This window comes from Chionomys nivalis, chromosome 7 (assembly GCF_950005125.1).
Source record: "Chionomys nivalis chromosome 7, mChiNiv1.1, whole genome shotgun sequence".
In the NCBI taxonomy this organism is placed as follows: Eukaryota; Metazoa; Chordata; class Mammalia; order Rodentia; family Cricetidae; genus Chionomys; species Chionomys nivalis.
Genome location: NC_080092.1, coordinates 38,335,413 through 38,357,257, shown reverse-complemented (window position 1 = coordinate 38,357,257; position 21,845 = coordinate 38,335,413).

Here is a 21,845-nt window from a genome sequence, read left to right as displayed (position 1 = left end):
CTGTTTGGGAGACATGATTTGGGCACTGAGGATGGATAGAGATTGACTATGTGTAGCTGAGAAACATGCCATCTGGAGCTCAACACATGAGCCTGACACCAGAGCTGGGAATAACTGTCCCCTATATCTTCTGCCAGAGTTACCACCTCAGTGACGTGTTGCTCCTGAAAGTGAGCAGGGATGAGGACTTGAGTAGGAAAAGCAAACAGATATAAGGTACTTTTATATTGCTAATTTTTTTACCTTTGCCGGGGTATTGAACCTAGGGACACACATATGTTAAGCAAATGCTCTGCCACTAAGCCACCTCCCTCCTAGTCTGATGTTTTACTTTGGTGCAGGGTCTCACTAGGTTTCCCAAACAGGTCTTGAAGTTACAGTCCAGGCCAGTCTTAGACTTGTAATCCTCCTACTTTTGTCTGTTGAATAGCTGGAATTGTAGGCCTATGCTATCAGATCCAGATATATTAGCCTTCTTTCCTTTTTAAAAATGTCTTTTACTTAATCTAAACTTGTAGAACATATATATATATATACATATATATGTAAAATATATAGTTATGCATATATGTGACAAATATTTAAAGGAGAGAATTCTGTATCATGCATTTAATATTTTCAGATTTTCCTACAATTTTATTGTTGATGTGTGTGTGTGTGTATGTGTATTTAAGAAAATAGTTAATAGTGGAATGAAGCATATAAAATTGCCACTCCTGGTCTTACGCAGGTAGCTACAGTTACACAAGACTCAAACTAGATCAAGCCAGTTAAAAATTCTACCATGGATTTGGAGGTGGCTTCTTGTGCCCTCCCACAAGTGAGGAGATGTTGACTGTGGTTTCTGGGAGGAAGAGGTGTTCTAACGTGAACAACGCACACATTCATACATGTATAGGCATATGGGAAGCACTAATTAGACTCAGTAAATAACACAAGCAAAGCAAGAGAAAGCATGAAGTTGGGAAGATGTGCTGGAGAGGCTGGGGTAGTTTGAGTGTAAAGTAGGGTTTGATATGATCGATAAACATCACAAATACGTATGACGTTTTCAAAGAATAAAAAATTGAAAGCTACCAGTTTCTCATAACCAGCCCATAATAGCTTTACACATAAACATCTACTGTGAATTCATCCTGCTCAATATTCAATACCGTGCTTAAAATGGGAATATTAACATGCTTGTGTGTGCTCGCTCAATCCCCCAATGCTGCTTGCTTAGTTATATGATTCTTTCATTACTTGAGGCAAGGTTCAGTACGGTACATATTCTTTCAATTACCACTCACATAGATTCATAATATCCTTGGGCGAACCTTCCACAGTGAGATTGCCAAGAACAAGGTGCCTGATGACAGAGGAGGCCCGGCAGGTGCATGTGAGTGTGTGCCTTCTGCATCAGTGTCAGCTCACGGTACCCGTGTCTTTTATCTCCTTCCGGTGAGACAGATAAAAAATGTTATTGCATTACTTGCTTTAAACGACTGAGGTGCTTATTCTTGTTCTATTAGCATTTTTATTTTATCATCCATAAATTGCTACTGTGTGATCTTTTTCTGTTTGCTTTACTGGCTTTCCTTCTGTAGAGTTATAATATCTTCTTTAAATTTTTGTTTATGATGCTGCCTTCTCCTGTCACCAACACCAGACATCCCACTTTTTCAGTCACCTGTTGGTGTTCTGCCAAGTGCTTTTCAAATCTTATTTTTATTGTAAGTATGTGTCTGTATGTAGCTGTGTGTGAGTAGGTCCACTGCTCATGACTGCAGGTACTCACAGAAGCCAGAAGAGGTCATCAGATCCCCCTGGGGATGGAATTACAAGTGTTTGTAAACTGTCTGACATGGGTGCTGGGAATCTAACTAAACTCCTCTGCAAAAGCAGATTTTGCTCTTAACTACTGAACTATCGCTACAACTCCGAAGGTATGTTTTTATCCTGTGGTTTTATGTATTTTAGCTTAACTTTTGAGAACCTCATGAGCGCCGCATTTACATCGTTCTGTTCCCACCCTTCCCTCCAGCTCCTCTCTGTGCCCCATTTGCCTGCCTGACTCATGACCTGTTCTTTAATTGTTATTGTTACATATGTATACATCTGTAGCATACAAATGTATGGGGGCATACAAGTACATATGCCCTATGATTCCATTTGGCATTATTTGTATATGTACGTGTCTAGGACTGGCCACTTGGGTTTGTTTGGACATCCTATATAGGAGCTGGTCCCTGGAGGAAACTGATTCTTCCCCAGTCTGTAGCTGTTAATTGCCGGTAGCTCTTCATCTGTACTATGTGAGGTTTACCCTGATGACGTTGGCATGCCAGTTAGCTGTCATTGTGCTGCTCTTATTCAGGTAATCATCTTGCTGAGGGATGGTGGATATGTCTGCTCTGACATGTCTCAGGGACACAACCTAGCAGCAGACATCTGTTCTTTTAGCTATAGTTTCTGCATCTAATGTCTAGAAATCCCTTTTACCCTGAAATCATGTAAACAAGTTTCTCCAGCTCATTTACAGTTCCTTCTTAGTGTTAACTATTCAATCAACTCACAGTTATTTTCAGATCTTTGCTGAGACAGAGATGCAACTTGCCTTCGTTCAGCCAGCTATCCCAATACAATTTATTGAAAATCCATCCTTTACCATTTCAAAATGTCACATTTATCTGCACCAATTTCTGTGATATTTTTGGCTCTGCTTCTCAAACGCCATCCCTGCTTGAGCACTCCGCTTCCATTAGCAGAATTGTTTTTCTGAGGTAAGGTCTCACATAGCCCGGAGGCTGGCCTCAAACTCACTATATTAGAGGCAGGGATGACTTTGAACTTCTGCTCTTCCCGCCTTCCTCTGCATCCTGAGTGCTGGGATGACAGGCATAGGCTACAATGACCAGTTAGTTGGTGTAGTGCTGGAGCCTTTGTGCACAACCAGCGGGGACTCTACAAACTGAACCACACCCCAGCCGCCATTAGTGCAATTTCATAATTGAACACTCAAATGCATTTTCACACTTGGCAGTGTGCCACCCTGCGGGGTCCCCTTGGGAGTTTCTTCAGGTTTGCTTTCCCTTCTGATTTTAACCCTGTGCTCAGCTTCACAGAAGCCAATCAAGCTGGGAGAAAACAAAAGCTCCAACTTCAACACTTTGCAGCTTTTTTGCCTCCATAATCATGTCTCTAATTAAATATTCATATATCTCCGACACATTCCCAGGTAAACCTAGGTCACACATGCCCTGTGTTTTGTTATTAGGAAAAGGGCTTTCAAATATTTCTTTTATTTCCAGTTGTCCATGTGTCTGTGTGTGCACATGTGTGCGGAGGCCCCTGGAGGTCAGATTTGGGTGATAGCTCACCGGAACTGGAGCTACAAGTGGCTGTGAGCTGCTGGATGTGCGTGCCAGCAAGGGAGACAGGTCCTTCAGAAACGCAAGAGGCTTTCACGGCTTCGCTATTTCTCCAGACCCTAGAAATAATGTTTTCACAACGCATCTTTCTAATTTGATTTTGTAAAATCCCGGGTCAATTATTGGTTCTTCAGAAGCAGTCAGCTTGCCAAACTCTGCGAAGATCTCATAAACATCCCATTTTCCCTTAGAATTTTTAAGCAAACAACTTTATTCTCATTATATTTTCAGTTAATGATGTTTAATCCTGTCCTTCCCGATACTGTTTGTGTTTTATCCCTTGTATCTTACATGGCTTTTGTCCTATTTAATGCTCAGAATATCCAGAACCTTCTAATGATAACAGTTTTTTAATTGTGTACACATGTGCACATGTGTGTGGATGTTTGTGTGTGTGCACAGATGCATGTGTGAGTGTGCCAGGACTTATTATCTGGTGTTCTTCCTTTGTTGCTATCCCCCTTGGGGCTCACTGATCCAGCTAGGCCGGGTGTCCAGTGAGTGCCAGGATTCCTTCTGCCTCTGTCTCTTCAACAACGGGATTATAAACTTGAGCCGTTCACCACAGTCTGCTTTTTACATGGGTTCTGGGCATCAAACCTGGGTCCTCATACTTCCAGAGCGAGTACTTTAAACACTGAGCTGGCTCCCAGGCCCCAGATAACGTCATTTCACACTTTCAGGTTTACTTAGCAGAGCACATTTTTATGCATATATTAGCAGAGCTGCCAGTAGATTTCAGGTAGATTTTTATTTCCAGGATTGAGGTGATGGCATTTTTCACAGATTAGCAAGGCTTTTAACTGTAATGTGTCTTTAATTTTCCTCTTCTGGATGAGTGCTTCTCTTGTGTCTATTTATGGGTAAGTTGCTATAGGGAGGTTTCTGAATGCTGCATCCTTGGTACTTACCTGGATAATTCCTGTTTGCTCATGGTAAGTTATTCCTTTAAAATGGCATTAAATTAAGTTAGTTTTCAATTTATCTTGTATTTCCATGTTTTACTAAAAAATGATATTGATATTTTTCTGGCTTTTTTTTCCACCTTCAGCCTCTGTTGGGTTTTGTTCTGAGTGTTATGTTGCCCTCATAGGAACAGTTGGGAAACCGTCTTCCATTAGCTGATGCCTTTGAGGGGGGTGTGAAAAGTCCAATATTATGTCCACAGTTTCATCCCCTCACCTGATGGAGGAAGGTCATTGGCTAATAAAGAAAGTGCCTTGGCCCATTTAATTGGCCAGCCTTTAGATGGGTGGAGTAAACAGAATAGAATGCTGGGAGGAAGAGGAAGTGAGCTCAGATGCAGGGCAGCTCCTCTGAGAGACAGACGTTTAGATATTCTCTGTTCTCTTCTTTCCTGCATGAGTTTCAGGCAGTGCTTTGAGGTCTTTGTGATTCTATATCACATATTTCTAAATATACAATGAGAATGAAATGAAGAAACCAAGAAACACATTTGACTGTAGGCCCGTGGAATGATTGAAGAACCCCCAGCCTGTCCAGGAAAACAGGGGTGGAGAGGGAGGGGGAGTAGGTGAGCAGAGGAAACCTGTCATCATAGGTTTCTTCTTTGAGGGAGTTTCAGTGACCAAGTGAATCAAAAAAGAGTTCACATACAGGCTACATCAGAACATGTTTAGGGACTTGAGAGACAAGAAAAAAGTTTTGGGAGACAAAGAACCCAGAAGTAGAACAATGTGTCTCAAATAGAGGAAAGACCTTTCTGGTGGAATTAAAATATGTTACCACATTCTTTAGTCAGAAATAGAGCACCAATATGCCATATGGGAAACTGCTGGTATTAGAAAAATACCATTTGTTAATTGTTCTTTGCCTCTTGTCCCATTATGAATGAGAAAATATAGATAAGAGCTTATCTGCTTGTATGCATGATAAATTATGGATCAGCTTGTCCATCTCTCATTCTGATATGCTCTGTATTTTTCCCTAAAAAGTCTAATTAACCATAAGGCAGTCAATCCTTCCCTTTCCTCCGCTGCTAGGAAAGAAAAGAGCTTCCGATTCTGTGATAGGCATTTGTGTATGTGTGTGAGTGTGTATATGAGTGTGTATGTGTGTATGTGTGTGTGTGTGCATATACCATATGAATAAGGATACATAAGGAATATACAAGATGCTAAATGCATACCTCTGGTCCTTGTCTGTAATCATACGCACACTCTGTCCCTCAGTCACATCTTCAGGGTAGCTGGATATCCGAATGTGTCAAACTGGAGAAAGTTCACATGCAGATAAGGAAGCTTAAGGCTGGTGGGTCTTTCTTGGTTTAGGGACATGAACAACGAGCTGTTAGGATCCTTCAGAAACAGCTTGCCGAGACTAAAGAGAGTTCGCAGTACCAGTGACCTTAGGCATGCCATTGGGAGATGACTGCCACTACTGAAGATGCTTGGACTCCAAAGATAAATGCATGGGTGTCTAATTCTCTTCCAGGTCACTGAAGCAAAACTCTGTTTGCTGCCTGCAAATACTTGATGTGGGGCGTAAGCTGCTCCCCTGTGCTGTGGAGCCTCAGCATCTAGAGTGACGTGTTATGCAGGCTAGAATAACATAGTGTTGGTTGCTCTATATTAGAAACAGTTGAAGATTGTGAAGGCAGGTGACCTCTTCAAAGTCATCAAGTTGATGTAACACAGGTGTGTTGTTCCTACCAAGGCACCACACTTGAAAAGCTATTTGGAGGGTTTGGGGCATTGGATTGTCCTATGAATTTCTTGGGAGCTGTTTCCACTTCTAACTCAGATCCAGAAGTTAGCCTTGAAGTGCCTCACACCACACCAGATGAACTGTATGCCCCTCAGACCCTTCGAGGAATTACTGAAGGAAAATCAGATATAGACACGATGGAGAAAATTGGATGCCACTATTCTATTCTGTAGATGGTTTGCTCTCTGACCCCAGTGTGTGCTTGGTGGCATTCTGACCCCAGTGGGAACTAATTGGCCCTGTAATTGTGATCCTTGCTGTGACCTGCACATGCTGTTCTTATTCATAGAAGCCCCTAATCCTCTTCCAAATGAGGACTTCCATTTGCCTCAATAATATACCCAGGGTAGCAGGGTAATGCTATGGTAAAGGAATTCTTTCTATCTGCTCTAAATTTGGACGGCTAATTTCATTCACCATGCCCCTTCAGGAGAGGCGATGGAACCAGAAGCAGCAACACCCAAGCATTTCATTCTGATTCTTCTCTGGGGTCAGAGGACACAGCTCTCTTCCCTTGCTGAAGAGGCAGTCCTTGCCCTTGTCTGGACTTCTCCCTGTGGAACCTCCCCAGTCGTTCTGGCAATTTCTCCGGCAATCTAAGGACCTAGCAGCATTGCTCAGGCTCAAAGGAAGAATAAATGTCTGCAAGGGTCTGGAGCGGTGTCCAAATGAAGGAAAGATTCACCTTGAAAAGTTCAGAAATTTACAACACCAACCTCACATTAAAACGCTGAAGCTGAACTCAGTAGAAGTTGGAGGCTGCGTTAGATAGAGTTGTCTGTCTAGGAAGCCATCACTTCAGGACGGAGCAAAGCCAGCTATGTGCAGCACCACGAGTGAAGCTGTGAAGCCCTGAGTTGGGATCTTTCCGCTCCAAGCTCACATCTGGGTGGGTTACTTTCTTTTCCTTCCTCATAAAACTACAATCACCTTTTTGAGAGCCCTTGTGGGTCCAGGAGCTTAAACTCAGGTCTTCAGGCTTGACAGCAAGAGCTTTCACCCACTGAGCCTTCTCCCTGATCCAAGCTTTACTTCAAGTTGACATGGATATTTGTATACAATTGTCAAGTACAGCATGTGTTCCTATTCAAGCATACACTTGTAAAATGCTCAATCACGCAATTCGTGTATTGATCATAATAAACAGTAGTTATTTCCTCAAAGTAAGATTATTCAAAATCTTCTCTTCCATCTGTATTAAAATACAAAGTGTAGATGATTAGCTGTGCTCATCCTGTTAGGTGCTAGAACATTGGAGCTCACAAGTTCTGCTGGACGGCAAATGTGTACCCATCTATCGCCTCACCTTTTCCCTCTGTAGCTTCCAGTAGCCCTTGTGCGCGCTCACTTCCTATGAGGCACACCATTTTAGATTGTACGGATGAATGCTAGCAGGAGATACTTGGCATTCTGTGTCTGGCTCCTGCTACTTAGCACAATGCCCTCCAGGCTCAGCCAAGTTGCTGGAAATGATAGGATTTTCGCTTTTTATGGAATAATAGGATTCTATTGTCTGTCTAAATCACATGCTTCTTCTACATTTATGATTTAATGAATTGATTCTTCCATGTCTTGGCTGTCATGGAAGGCACTGTAGTGAACTGTGGGGACAGATGTCCCTCTAGCTCTCTGATTTCAGTATGGAGCAGGTACTTGTAAGAACAGCGGAATATACTCTGAATACTTCAGAGTGGAATTTAAGGTCATAGGATACTCTTCTAGATTTATGTTTTTGAGGGAATGCCATTTTCTATAATATTTGTGTTAATTTGTATACTCATCCCTACCAACCCTGTGCACAGAGCCCCTCCCTCCATATCATCTTAGGGTTGTGCCAGGAAGAGGATTGCAGGGCCTGGCATGTGTGTAGAAGTAATGGTTCTGTGGTGAACTGGTGATGTCTACAGTCCATATGAAGTGAGGGGGGGCAGTAGGTCTTGTATTTGTGGCCAAGCGTGGCTCTTACAGATCTTCAGAATGGGAGGCCAGAGTGCTGGTTTGTACAGGTAATCTAGTCTTCCAATCAGAAGACCGCTCCATCTCCCTACCGTTACTGTTATAGTCCTAGGTCCATCCTGAAAATTCTGGAGTTGATTCTGTAGAAATACTCATCTGCATTTCTTCTGTAGAAATGTCACCATCTCGGTGGATTAAAAATAAAATTAACGAAAATGGTTCCACTATGAAACAGAAACTCACAGAAGCCCTTCCTTTGTCAGCTGTCCTCCTGCCCTTGCATTGGGTTGTCTAGCTGTTAAGTCTGTGGGGCCAATGACAGACTATTTCCTGTGAGTCGGAGAGCAAGGAACATAGTGTTCTGTGCAGCCTCCTGAATTCCACGTTCTCAGAGCTCTGCAGAGCTCTGCTTTGTTGGGGTTTCAATGGGAAATGTTCCCCAAAGACTTCTGCGTTTGAACACTTGGTTCCCAGACAGAAGCACTGTTTGGAAAGGTTCTGGAGCCTTTAGGAGGCGGAGTCTCCCAGGAAGAAGGAAGTCATGGAAGCGGGAAGATGCACTGAAGTGTTACAGTCCAGCCCAACTTCATGTCAACGCCTTTCTTCCTGACTGCAGATGCCCTTTGACCACTGGCCTCCTGCTCCTGCCGCAGTGTCTTCCCTGCTGTGATTCCTGTGATTCCCTCGAGCTGTGAGGCAGAACAAACCCTTCCTCCTTTAAATTGTGTCTTAGGTGGCATACTGTCACAGCAATGAGATAAATAACTAATACAGGAAGAAAGAACCTCTGCTTCCAGCTACTGAGCGTCTTGTGGTTGCTGGGACTCTTGTTCTTACCTGCACACCCTAGTACACATGAGGAAACAGAAACTCAGTTGGAAAGGTCTTCTTCCAGTGAGATGACAAATTAGGGCTTAGCTGGGACTAGAACCCAGGTCCTCAGATCTGTTTCCTTATGGTGGATGGTAAGCCATTTTCAGCAAATGGTCTTAATCATCTGATTCAAGCATGTGTTCTGGAAACTGCTATTTTATCACAAGGCATTGTTCATAGTAGTGATATAAAGTAGTCACTTCACAGTGTCCATCAACTTGGGGGCTCAGGAACTCAAACAGAAGCAATGGGGCCTGTATTTTCTATTGTATGGGTCTGATATATATCTACTCCCCAGACATGGCCACTGGAGTGCCCTGGGACCCAGCTACAGGATGCCCTTGCATGCTGGATGCTGGACTGGATTAACTGAAGAGATATCAGTATGGACCGGTTATCAAAGCTCATCTGGGTTGCCTTTTCAGCTTACCAGGTCTAGAGAAGTGTGATTTCTTCCATGTTGTGTCGGGGCTCCATAAATGAATACTCCCAGCAACAGGTGGAAATGGGGCAGCTGCTTCCAACTTTCTCTTGAAGTGTCAGAAAACAGAGTTTCAGCTGCTTTCAGTATTTGTCAAATTTTCACTAAAATTTCAGATCTGAAAGTGAGATTGTACCTCTCAATTCAGGGAACTTTTAAGCATGATTTTAAACATGCCTGGGCACGTCATCACCTAGTCAGTGTGCTGAGTTGCTAAAACTGTGAAGATTTTTTTTTCTTTCCTAAGGTATGAACCAGGAGACAGGTCTAAACAAACAAAAATAAACACCAAAATACAGTCAGAATTTGCTGACAGCGGGGAAGGAAAGTGATAGGATGTCATGGCTGATGCTGCCTGGGGAAGAGGAGAATGCAGGATGAAACAAGATGCCATGTGTTACTGTTCCTGGGGAGATGTGAACAAGCATTCACTTATCCCACAAAGGGAGCTGAAGAAAGAACTGACAGAAAGAAAGAAGGAAAGGGAAGGATATGGCTGCTCGTAGGGATAGTGGAAGAGAAATGTATTGTGGACGAAAGGAGAGCATAGCCAGAGGCAGACACACCTGACAGAATCCTGAGTGGACACAACCAGACTCAGCTAAGTTACATGGGGAGATGGGGAGGGGAAAGGAAAGGAGGGAGAGGGGAACCAGGGGCAGCAGTCAGGAGGTCAAAGGTTCAACGGGGAGGGCAACCAACATATCTGCCTTATTTAGGGAAGAGCCTCTGGTGAAAGGGCAACCTAGACCCTGGACTGGAGAGTTCAGAGCATAGGGTGGGATGTACAAACCATACCCTGTAACAGGTAGGGGCTGAGAAATTCTGGGAGAACTTGAACAGCCCCACTTTTAAAGGCATCTCACCCATTTGTCCTGGGTTTGAAACTTAACAATTACAGATCAAAATAACTATATAACCAAAGTCTAACTTGGTGAGCCAATTAGTTTATTGGGGTCACTGACAGGAGCATTGGTGGGGGATTACTTGTTGGAAAATAGATGACTCAGAGGCAGCTATGTCATTGCAGGTCCACCTCAACATGGGTAATGACTCACAGAAGCCGCAACTACAGAGATCTCTGTACAGCTTGGACATAGCTTGGCAGGTTTAAGGGGTCTCCTTTAAGCAGATTAGCTAGTCAAGTCTCCTCTCCAGAAGTTGTTACTGCTTCCATAACTTAGGTTGCTGTAGGGGAGATAATTTATGCGCCTGGTCAATTTTAGGGACTTCCTGAGACTTTTGAGTTGTTTACTCCATGAATCTCAGCAAGTTTGCCTTTAGAACACACTATGTCTCAAGGCACTTCCTTCCAGGATATGATTTCTAGGTTGAGGGAAATTGATACACAACATCCTATATAGTCAAGGAATTTTTCCCTGAGGAGATAATATTTTCATTGATATTTCAAGGATAAGAGACAGCACGGACATCCCAGGACAAAACACTATAGGAAGAAAGGAAAGCACACAAACTTCCAGGATGCTACAAACAAACAAAAGATAAAGAAACTGGAATGGGGCGGTCCTGAGAAAGCAAACATGAAATGTTTTGGCTAAGGCAAGGGATGGGCTCTGTTTTCCCCACCTAACCCAAGAGTGATGGGACATTGAGAGGGGCTTTCACAATGCTTCTGTGTCCCGGATGCTCACAATAAAGTTGGTAATGATCCAGTCAGGAAACTTGAATTATGGTGGTACTTAAAGGAAGAAGGTATAATACATAATATCTTAAAAGAATAGAAGCTTCTGATTATTTTTAAAATAATATATAATGAAAAGAAGCTGAAGACAACCCCAAAATTTTAGCTTGACTGTGCAGATCAGGTTGATAAGATAGATTGATCTCCTTGCTAATGCAAACAAGTCAGGCTATAAATTTATGTGTGTGCTGTATAATTTATCCTGGGGAGAGATGAGCAAATGCCCGCTCATCCTATTTAGTGTGGTAATATTTTGTTTGTGATTTAACAAATAAAACTTCCCTGAGGATCAGAGTATGGAGCAAGCCACTAGTTAGTATAAAGGTCAGGCAGTGGTCACACACCTTTAATCCCCAGCACTAGGGAGGCAGAGGCAGATGGATCTCTGTGAATTCAAGGCCACCCTGGACTACATGGGATTAATCCAGTCTCAATGAGAAAGACAGCCAGGCAGTGGTGGCTCACACCTTTAATCCCAGTACTTGGGAGTCATATGCCTTTAATCCCAACACTACGGAGTTGGAGACAAAAAGGGATATGGCTGGACAGAGAGAGGAATATGAAGTAGGAAAAGACAGAAGTTTGAAGTATTCAGTCTGATGACTTGTAGAAACAGGATACCCCTTTCAGTCTGAGGATTTCATAGAGATAAGAATAAGTGTCTGGCTTCTCTGATTCTTTGGTCTTTTAGCTTTCACCCTCTAACATCTGACTCTGGGTATTTATTGTTAAGGCCAATTAGAAATCATGCTACAAATACGTTCCTAACACAGACCCAAATTGCAGGCAACTCCACTGAAGAGACTAACTGGGAGGATAGGCTTGTGAATCTTGTGTCTTGTATAGTGTCCAAAGCTCTGCAAGGTTCATTGGCTTCCTTACCTTTTAAAAGTCCCACCCCCACTTCAGCTTCTTGTAGGAAAGAGCTACACAAGACAAAATCCTTGACTAAAACTTGTGTAAACATCTCGGTGTCAATTATGTCTGTAACTGTTCAGAAGTGGGTCAGAGGCCATGTTTTTATTAAAGACAAGCCCCCTCTTCCTCTATAGTTATCACAGTGATGCTTCCTTTTCGGCAGCAATCAGTTGCTCATGATAACTAAGACTGAATCCTTTGAGGCAAATTTCTACGAAGAGTCAAGAAGATACTCAGGCTGAAGCAGAAGACGAATGCCTAAGCACAGAGAGATCGCCTCTTGGGACAGATGAAGACATGTCGGAATCAATACTGGATCTCCAGGAAAGGCCATGCTGGCTTTTACTAGGTGGAATCTGCCAGGAGCAAGTGATAATCAGAGGCACCTTCCTTGGAGTCAAGAGGGAAGTATGACAGGCTGAAGAGAAGTGGACTTCTCTATAGAACCGAGAACGGATGGATGGAATCTGGTTGCTTAATAAGCACTGTTGCGCTGGGAGATGACTTGACTTGTCAAGTGTTCTCTGGGAAAGCACAAGGACCTGAGTTTGCATCCCCAGCTCCAACATGAAAAGGTCATGTGTGTCAGTGTGCGTTTGACATCCCAGCACCGGGGAGAGGATGGGAACAGGAGGATCCCTGTGGCTTCCTGTCTAGTTAGCCCAGCCAAATCAGCGAGCTCAATGAAAGAGAACTCTCTCAAAAATATTATGTAGAGAGTGACTGAGTGTTATGCTCAACTTCAACCTGTCACTTGTGTGAATATGGACACATGTGCATGTACATGAGCACACACACAAGCACACACACACACATACACCATTGAAAGGTCTTACCCAGGAACATCTGGACCCAGAAGGAAAATGTCTTCCTGTGTAAGATTGCCTTTCTTATAAGGATTCCAGATCCCAGTTAGACATGCTTGTGATGATGGACATTTAATGGATCATTAAACAGATTATAGGCAGAACTTGCCATATAATGGGAGTTCTGCTCATCTCTTGAGAATTCCAGTGTAGCGATGTGTTCACATAGAAAGTTGCTGGTTCTCCCAGAACCAGTTCTAGATTCTAAAGGTTCTCGATTCTTTGACACATGAAGTTAGGGTTCGATGTGGAAGTGCATCTGGGTGTTCAGTGCCTGAGGAAGACTTTATCTTATGAATTCAATGTTTGCAGGAGTCTATCATTACCTGCTGCTGTACTTTTTGAAAAATGAGTAAGGACATTTCATAGCTCACAGTAGTCACTGCTCTCAGGACTTGGTACTCTGTGGAAGGAGGGAGTCATTATTTATTCCCAGTGTGTAGCATGATTAATAAAAACCCAGAAACAGATATTGGGGTTCAACCTGAAGACCAGAAAACCAAAGCAGCAAGCCACTGGCTCTTATCTCTATCTCAGTCTGAAATGGTGATTCTGCCTCCGGGAATCCTCAGAACGAGACTGAGAACCGTCTCTTCCCATCTTATATTTCTCTGTAGGCCTGGGATTAAGGGCGTGCACCACTACCACCTGTTTTCTATAACAAACTGGGATTTAGTGTGGTTTAGTATGGCTACTGGGATTAAAGGTGTGTGTCATCTCTTGCTGGTCTGTAAGGTTGACCAGGGTGGCTGTTTTAATCTTCAGGCAAGTTTTATTTATTAAAATACAAATGAAATATCACTACACCAGTGGTCTGACGTCCTCACCTAATGTTCCCAGGTTCCTAGCATTCTCAAGAGAAATTTTCAAAAAAATGAGACAGAGTAAGGAATGAGGAGCAAGTTTTATTGCAGAGTAAGAATACTCAGGAAGGGTGGGTTTCTCAATGATCACAGCCTGGGCTTGGACAGTTTGCTTAATGAGCAAATTTTAATGGATGGAAGATTATTCATGAGCAAAGGGGAGGACACAGGAAACCCCAGGGATGGGTCAGAATTCTCGAGGAATAAATTTTATTTCCCCTTTTGTTCCATATATGGTGCTCTTCAAGAGTGATATGGTATCAGCTGCATGACGGGAGAGGGCAGCTCTGCAAAGATAATGGTATGGAAAGGAGGTGCCATTTTAATGAGGAAAAAAGGACAATCAGGTACCATCTTGGGGAGCCACGTTGGTCACAGCTGTCTTTGATTGGTTTTATAGTTTTAGTATTTGAACAGTCACATGATGTCCAGCCAGCTGTAATACAATCCAATGGCCGTGTTACGTCAGTCGGTAGCCCCCATGGCTTTCTTCTTCCTGTGACCATGTAACCCAGTCCAGTGTCATGCTCATCTTCTGCTGTGGTTTATATGTGAAATGTTTCCCATGGACTCGTGTGCTTAAATACTTGGTCCCTAGCTAGCTGGGGGCATGGGTATGGTACCTTTAGGAAGAGAAGCATAGTTGGAAGGTGTTGGTCTTTGATCTTTAGGATGTGGAACCCAATTGGAGGGAGTGGATCTTTGGGGCTGAACCTTGAGCTTTATAGCCCAAGCCTCCTGCTGTCCTTCCTCTACTTTCTGCACCAGCTCTGCTTCCTGTTTCAGCCCCAGTTCCTGTCGAATCCTTGCTTCTTGTTTCATTCTGATTCCTGATTTGTTTCTGTTCCCTGTTTCAGCCCTGGTTCCTGCACTACCAACAGGTAAAAAAAAAAAAAAAAAAAAAAAAAAAAAACTCTGTCCCAGCAGATCTGCCTGTCACCACGTTTTCCCCCACCACGATGGGCAGAAGCCTCAACCCATGAGCTAATAAATTCTGTTTCCTTCTTATTGCTTCTTGGTCGGCTATTTGGTCACAGCAAAAAAAGAAAAGTACCTTCCATGCTTTGGCGGCGACTCAGACCACTCTGATGTTCGTACCTTCTGAATACCTAAGCGCTGCAATCACTGAGGTTATCCTACGGGGGCATCGCTATTTCTTTGCTTGTTGAAGCCATTCCTTTATAATTAGGGATGGCTGGTGACAGGGAATCACAGCTTTGGAGTCAGAACTGAATGTGAACATGAGACGTGCCTAAGCGACCATGGAGGAGCTTGTACTCATCATCCTAAATTAGTTACTATAGAAACACAAAGTCCTTTCTCTGTGGCCTGCAGCTTCTCTAAATGTTCATTGTCATTTGTTAAGATGATACAGATTTCTAAGTTCTAACCTTCCGTGTCACTCATTACCCAGACTCTGTGTTTCTCCTAATAAGCTCATTGATAAAATTCTGTTATAAAAGAAATTGTACAAACTACATTCATTACTTGTATGGCAATGTTCTTATGAGACCCGGTACTATGTCAAACAAATATATGGCTATATATATACATAATATATACATATATATATAATCTGTGTTCTAAAGCAAAACAGGGCCTGTGATGGTTAATATTGTCAATGTGAAAGAATCTAGAGTCACCAAGGAGGCAAATCTCTGGGCATGTTTGTGAAGGAGTGTCTAGAGTGTGTTCACTATGCTGGGAAGACCCACCCTGCGTATGGGCAGCACCATTGCCTTGCAGGGGTGCCAGGCTAAGTCAAAAGAAGAGTCATGCCAAGTTTCAGCATTCCCGTCTTTCTGTTTCCCGGCTGCAGTACAGTGTGGCACTCTGTCCTCTCAGAGTGGGAACCAAAATACATACTCCCTTAACTATGCTGCTTTGTTTTATATCTTCTCACAGAAGTGAGAAAAACAAGTAATACTGTACATAAGTTAATAGGGAAAATACTTAGACTTTTAATGATTGGGCCAGCAAGATGGCTTAATAGGAAAAGGTGCTTGCTGCCAAATCTTATTCCTTGAGATCAATCCCTGTGGTGGAAGGAGAGACCCCCCCGACTCCTGCAAGTTGTCTTCTGACCTTCACATGTACACTGCGGCATGTTCATGGCACCCAAGCATATGGACACAGAAAACCAAAAATAAAAATATGAATTAAAAATCAAAATACAAAAATTACCTGAGGACAAAATGAAAATGGGTGCAGTAAAGAAACCAAAATAGCTATGCTTTGGGGAAAAAGTAAAATTTATTCCAACCATGAAGGCTGTCTCCTGGGAAAGCAAGGGGAAGCAACAGGGGAAAGATTTCCAGGGTTAAACGGGAACAGGAGAAAAGGGGCTTGTGAACTGGGACTGAGGGAGCCTAGAGGCTGGCATTGACCTTGATAAGTTAACAGGCACCACAGTCCTAAGTCAAGGGAAAAACCACCTGTTCCTCTTGCCCGAGACAAGAACAATGACTCCCTCTCTAGCCAGCAGCAATTTTCTTCAAGACCCTAAAGAAATGGGGGCTTTTTCTAAATGCCCAACCTTGGGAATAGGGGATATGTGGGGGGACCAGGCAAGGACTAAAGTGAGCAGGAACCAGAGTCCTGTCGCACCAGCTTTCTGTGCGCCAGGTCCTCACTGGTCATCTCACTTCCCATTTTATCCATAGCTGGGATTGTGGGGACTCATAGCAGAACACACCAAGCACTGGGCAAAGTACATGGGGGCAAAACAAGGATATGAAATTCTGAGTGAGGATGGCAGAGAAAGGTCACCGTGAGGCCCTCCGGGAAGAGCAAAGAATTCAAAAGGAAAACCTGGCCATGATTTGGGTAGGCGTCTGAGCCTTCAGACTTCTGCAAATCTGTCTGTGCGCACTTCTTAACAGAAAGGAAGTTGGTTTTTTTTTTTTTTTTTTGCTTGCCTGTTGTGAGATTAGATCTCATTATCCAGCCTCAGTGGGCTCTACCTTGAGATTCCCCCAATTCCTCAGCCTCCCTAGTGCTGAGGGATTTTTCTCCTTCTGCCTTATAGATCCTGGGGGATCAAACTCAGGCCATCAGATGTGCAACAAGAACCTGCACTGGCTGAACCATCTTTCTGGCCAGGTGCGTTTTTCACACTATTATTTCATTTTTTTCTGGTTGTAAAATGTTGGCTGGATTTCAACGTGATTTTTCAAAAGAAGCACTGCGGTATCTAATTGAATGCGCACTTCAGGTTTAAGAATGGCCCTAGTTTCTGACATAGCAAAGGACTGGAAAAATTAGTAGCTGAGATTCGAAAAGCTGGGCTGACCCTGAGCTATGACCTAAATATACTGCATTTCCTGTCTCTCGTGGCAATGTTAAGGAGCCACTGCCGTTGAACTAATGTTTTCAGACATCGCTCTTTTATCCAGCCTTGTATTGGTTACTTCTCTGTGGCCGTGGTAAAATTCTCTCAAAAGCCACTTAGGAAAGAAAGGGATTATTGTGGCTTGCAGCTTCCAGGGGACAGAGTCCATCCCAGTGAAGAGGGTTTGCAGCAGGAGTGTGAGACTGGCCATGCAGCTGGGAAGTGGGCTGCTCACGTTTCATCCACGTGCCGGAAGCAAAGAGCAAGAACAGGAAGTAGGGGCAGGTTATAAACCCTCAAAGAACCCCACCTCGTGGCACACTTCTTCTAGCAAGGTTCCACCTTTTAAAGTTTCCATAAGTCACTAGGCAGAGCCACCGGCTCAGGACCAAGTGTTCAAACATGAGCCTGTGGTGAACATTTCTCATTCAAACCGCAACACAACAGGGCTGGCTAACGAGAAAGTCTCCCCTCTCTGTGTTTGAAACTGTAAACAGATGGAACTTGGGGAGAACTCACTCGGTGATTGTCTTGGGCTCACCACTTGATTGGAGCGCCTACATTCATTGTCATTTAATTTCAGCACCTGCCATATGAGGAATAATTACTGACACCTTTGTATAGAACTTGGGCTAGCCAAAGTCTCTGGACCTCTGGGCATCCCACGCGGATCTTTCCCTTCTCGCCAGATCACCTTTCTTGTCTTGAAGTCAATCAAATTCCTTTTGCAGCGTGAGGCTTGCAAAGAACCCACAGAGCTCATTTGAGCCAATCTGGCCGTCCCAGGGCTCAACACACCAGGTACTTTTACCCGTGGAGTCTGTCAGCAGTAATTAACATCCTCTCGGAAGCAGAGTTGAGAGAGGGCAGGGTATAACAACTGGAGCCACGAGTGAGCTGCTGGCTTCCTCTGGATAAAGTAATTGCCACGTTTAAGTTTGCAGGAGGAGGGCATCCCTGGGGAAACGGGAATTAGAGGGAGAGGGAGGGAGGAGGGGGCTGGCTGCGGAAGGAAAGGAAGGGTTTAATTACAGTCCATGCTGCTCGTTAGGAGCTGGGACAATACACTAATTTCTTCTTGTTTCTAACTATATTTGTGAAGTTTGTGCCAAATTATCAGTGAAAGTCTAACCATTTTCTAGATTTAGCAGAGAATAAAGACTAAGCAAGAAGTGAGAGAAGCAAGGTATGACATCCAGGTGAGGAATTCAATATCCAGTTTTTGGTAAAAGTCAATCTTTTAAAAAAAATGTTTTTCAAGATGTTATTTATTTTTAGTGTACAGGTGATTGCTGCCACGTGTGTATTTGCCCCACGTGCATGCAGTGCCCACGGCAGCCAGAAGAGGGTGCCAGATCACCCAGAACAGTAGCTGTGGATGGTTGTGAGCCATCATGTGGGTGCTAGGAATTAAACCCCAATGCTCTACAACAGCAAACACTGTTGACTGATGAGGCAACTCTCCATTCCCCAAAGCCAGTCTTCTGGGGAGAGGAAAGAAACACAAGAGTGGTCTTAGCATGTGAGCAGAAGATTATGTTGTCTGTGATGAGCAGGAGGTGAGAGAGTAGGATTGTACCAGTGTCAACTAGTTACTTAGAATGGGCCTTTACACAGTTCCCAATTTCATTTTAAACCCAGTAGCATCTAACATAGATAACAGAACCAAGTCTTGTTTAGATGGATGTGAGTTTTGTGGTGGCGCAAATGAATGCAGACAGATTATATAGATAAATACAGCTTTAATAAGGAAATAGACTTACAGGACCACAGGTTCCCGCGGAGCACTGGAAAAGCGGAGCAAAAGAAAAGGGCTGCTGGGCTCACGCCCGGCAGATTTATCCGTAAACATTAGCCCGAGGCGAACACGCCCCCAATGGGTGGGGCTATGTCCCTACATCTCCCCCTTTTGTCTAAATAAGATAGAACCAAACCAAATACAACTATATACAATAATAACAAATAATAAATATAACAAACATTAGCCCGAGGCGAACACGCCCCCAATGGGTGGGGCTATGTCCCTACAGAGTTTGGGCTGGAGAGACGGCCCGGTAGGGAAAGCTCCTACTTCACAAGTGTAGGAACCTGAGTTGCATATCCAAAGCCCAGGAAAAACCAGACACAGTGAGGTATATCTGGGACTTCAGGCTTACAAGGAGAATAGAGATAATCCCATCTCTGAAGCTTAGTGACCAGCCAGTCTAACACAAACATAAGCTTCAGGTTTGGTGAAAGAACTTGTTTCAGAAAGTAAAGGTGGTCAGAGAGAGGAGGAGTCACCTGATGCTCATCTCTGGCCTCACAGGTAGTCCATACCACTTACCCCTACACGAGACAGACAGACAGAGAGAGAGAGAGACAGAGAGAGAGAGAATATAAACTGAGACTCTAGAGAAACATAAAACATATGAACAACCATGGGAAGAATGGTTGAGAACACAGCAGAAGCCAGCCCATGGCCTGAATCTTTTAAGAGAGCATCAATATCTTCAAATAACTTGGGAGTGCATAAACCGGTTTTGAAGGGTTTTCTCTCACTTGTAATTTTACATCTCTAAAGACACAAAGCAAGTCTGTGGCAAACGTGACTTCCCTGAAGTATTCGAGGCACTCAGCCAGCTTTGGGTACATGATGGCAATTTGCGGAATGCTCTAATTAAATTAATAGTTGATGAATGTATTAGATATGTTAATTGGATTCTGCTTGCATGGAATTCTGCCTGTTAATTGGTTAGAACTTTGGAAGAGAGCAATCGAGACTTTTAATTCTATCAGAGGCAAACAAGTAAATATGGGTTCTTAGTGTGGAAATACAGACAGCAGTCTGGATGATAACCTAAAAACATTTCTTCAAGAGTTTATAGGATAATATACTTCATGTTTTACCTTTTCTAAAATTTAATTGCCAGATTTCCATCACTCCCTTTCCTCCCCCCAACCCTTCTCATGCTCTCCCTAAAATGCATGGCTTTTTTTCTAGTATTGTTAAATATACAAATAGTATATTCTAAGTACATGTAGTGACCACTTGGTATTGAATATACAACTAGGGACTTATCCCCAGGGAAGACTATTCCGTACATGCACACTCGGAAATCCTTAGTTAGCTGTAACTCTTGGCACCTCAGAGTGTCTTTGGACTCATTTCAGATTATAACCTTAGGGTAATTTAGAGTACCAGAGTAATCTGAATCTCAAGCCTCAACACATGGTATTCTTTTATCTGCTGTATGTTATTCTATATTCTGTATTTCAGGCTCTTGGAGTATAAACTCTGGTGCCCACACACTCTACCACCCATTGAACATGTTCTGAGATATCATGGTTAAAGGTCCTCCATCATTGCTAGGATCACACACGATCTCACAGCAGGCTTCCTGGTCCTCTGGCTCATAGAGCCTTTCTTCTCCCTTTACTGTGATGTCCTCTGAGCCTTTGGTGGAGAAGTTGTGTTGTAGATGTATTATTCTGCTGGGGCTGGGCACCCAACAATCAGGTGTTCTCTCAGTGATAGCCAGTTGTGATTTGTCTGTTCTGTTCTCCATCTGCTACACAAAGGTGTTTCTTTGACAAGGAATGGGACCCGCATTTTTCTGTGGGTATACACATAAATATTTAGAATGCAGTTGGGAATTATGCTGGTTTGCTAAAGTGGTCATAGGAAATTCTCCTCTAAACTCCATGACCTCTATAGCCCCAGGTGCTTAGCTGGATTTCCAGTACCAGACATTATTTCCCTCCTGTTGAGTAAGCCTTAAGTCCAGCTAGACAGCTGTTAGCTAACACCAAGATATAAATTCCACCATTACCCCTTCAGTTTGTTGAAGACTAGTTCATAGGTATCACAACTGAATAGGATGGCCAGATGCTCCCTTGGCATCTTACACAGCCCCCTCTGGTACTCAGAGAGGAGGCCCTCAGGTCAGATCTAGCTCAGATCCTCAGAGTCAACCTTCAACCTCTGGGTCAACAGTAATAACGTGCATTGCTTTGGGAGTCTCTTGGACTGCCTTGACCAACAACTCAAAAGGGGGTTTCTCATGCCTGGTAATGGGGTTTTTGTTCAGTAGTCATCTACGGTTCTTCGGGAAAACATTGGCAGCCCAAGTAGGATTATCTCATTTAATATATATGTATGTGTGTGTGTGTGTGTACACATAGACTTACCTAAAATTACATATATAATTTTAGATAAATAAAAAATAGTATGATTCTTTATGGATTTTTCAGAAATCCTTGCAGTTCTTTGCTCCTCCTTGCTCCTTCTGCATTTCCTTCCTTCCCTTATCCCTGGATAAAGCCTGCCCATTTTCCTTCCCCTAAGCAGAGGACTCAGCATCTTCCCAGAAGATGCATTCTCCCCCTTTAAAGCCTTTGTCCAGAATATGTGACAAGTCTGAGCATGGGTTTAATAATGTCTCAGGTCTGAACCCTTGGCTAGCACTCAAGTCTCTCTAGAATTCTGACCCCCAAATCATTGCTCGAAGAGAAATGTGCAACTCAGATTTTATTTGGTTGATTTCAGAATCAGTGTTGGGATAATTTAGGGTTCCAGAGTATTTTCCTAAAACACAGTATTTCATTATTGACTGTACATTAATTTATGACTCTAGACCTCAGGATCTTGGAGGGAAGAACCCCGATGCACAACACACCAAAGCTCCTTAGTCAGCATGTGGCTAGCATGTGTGTATAACAACCAGGAAAGCCATCTA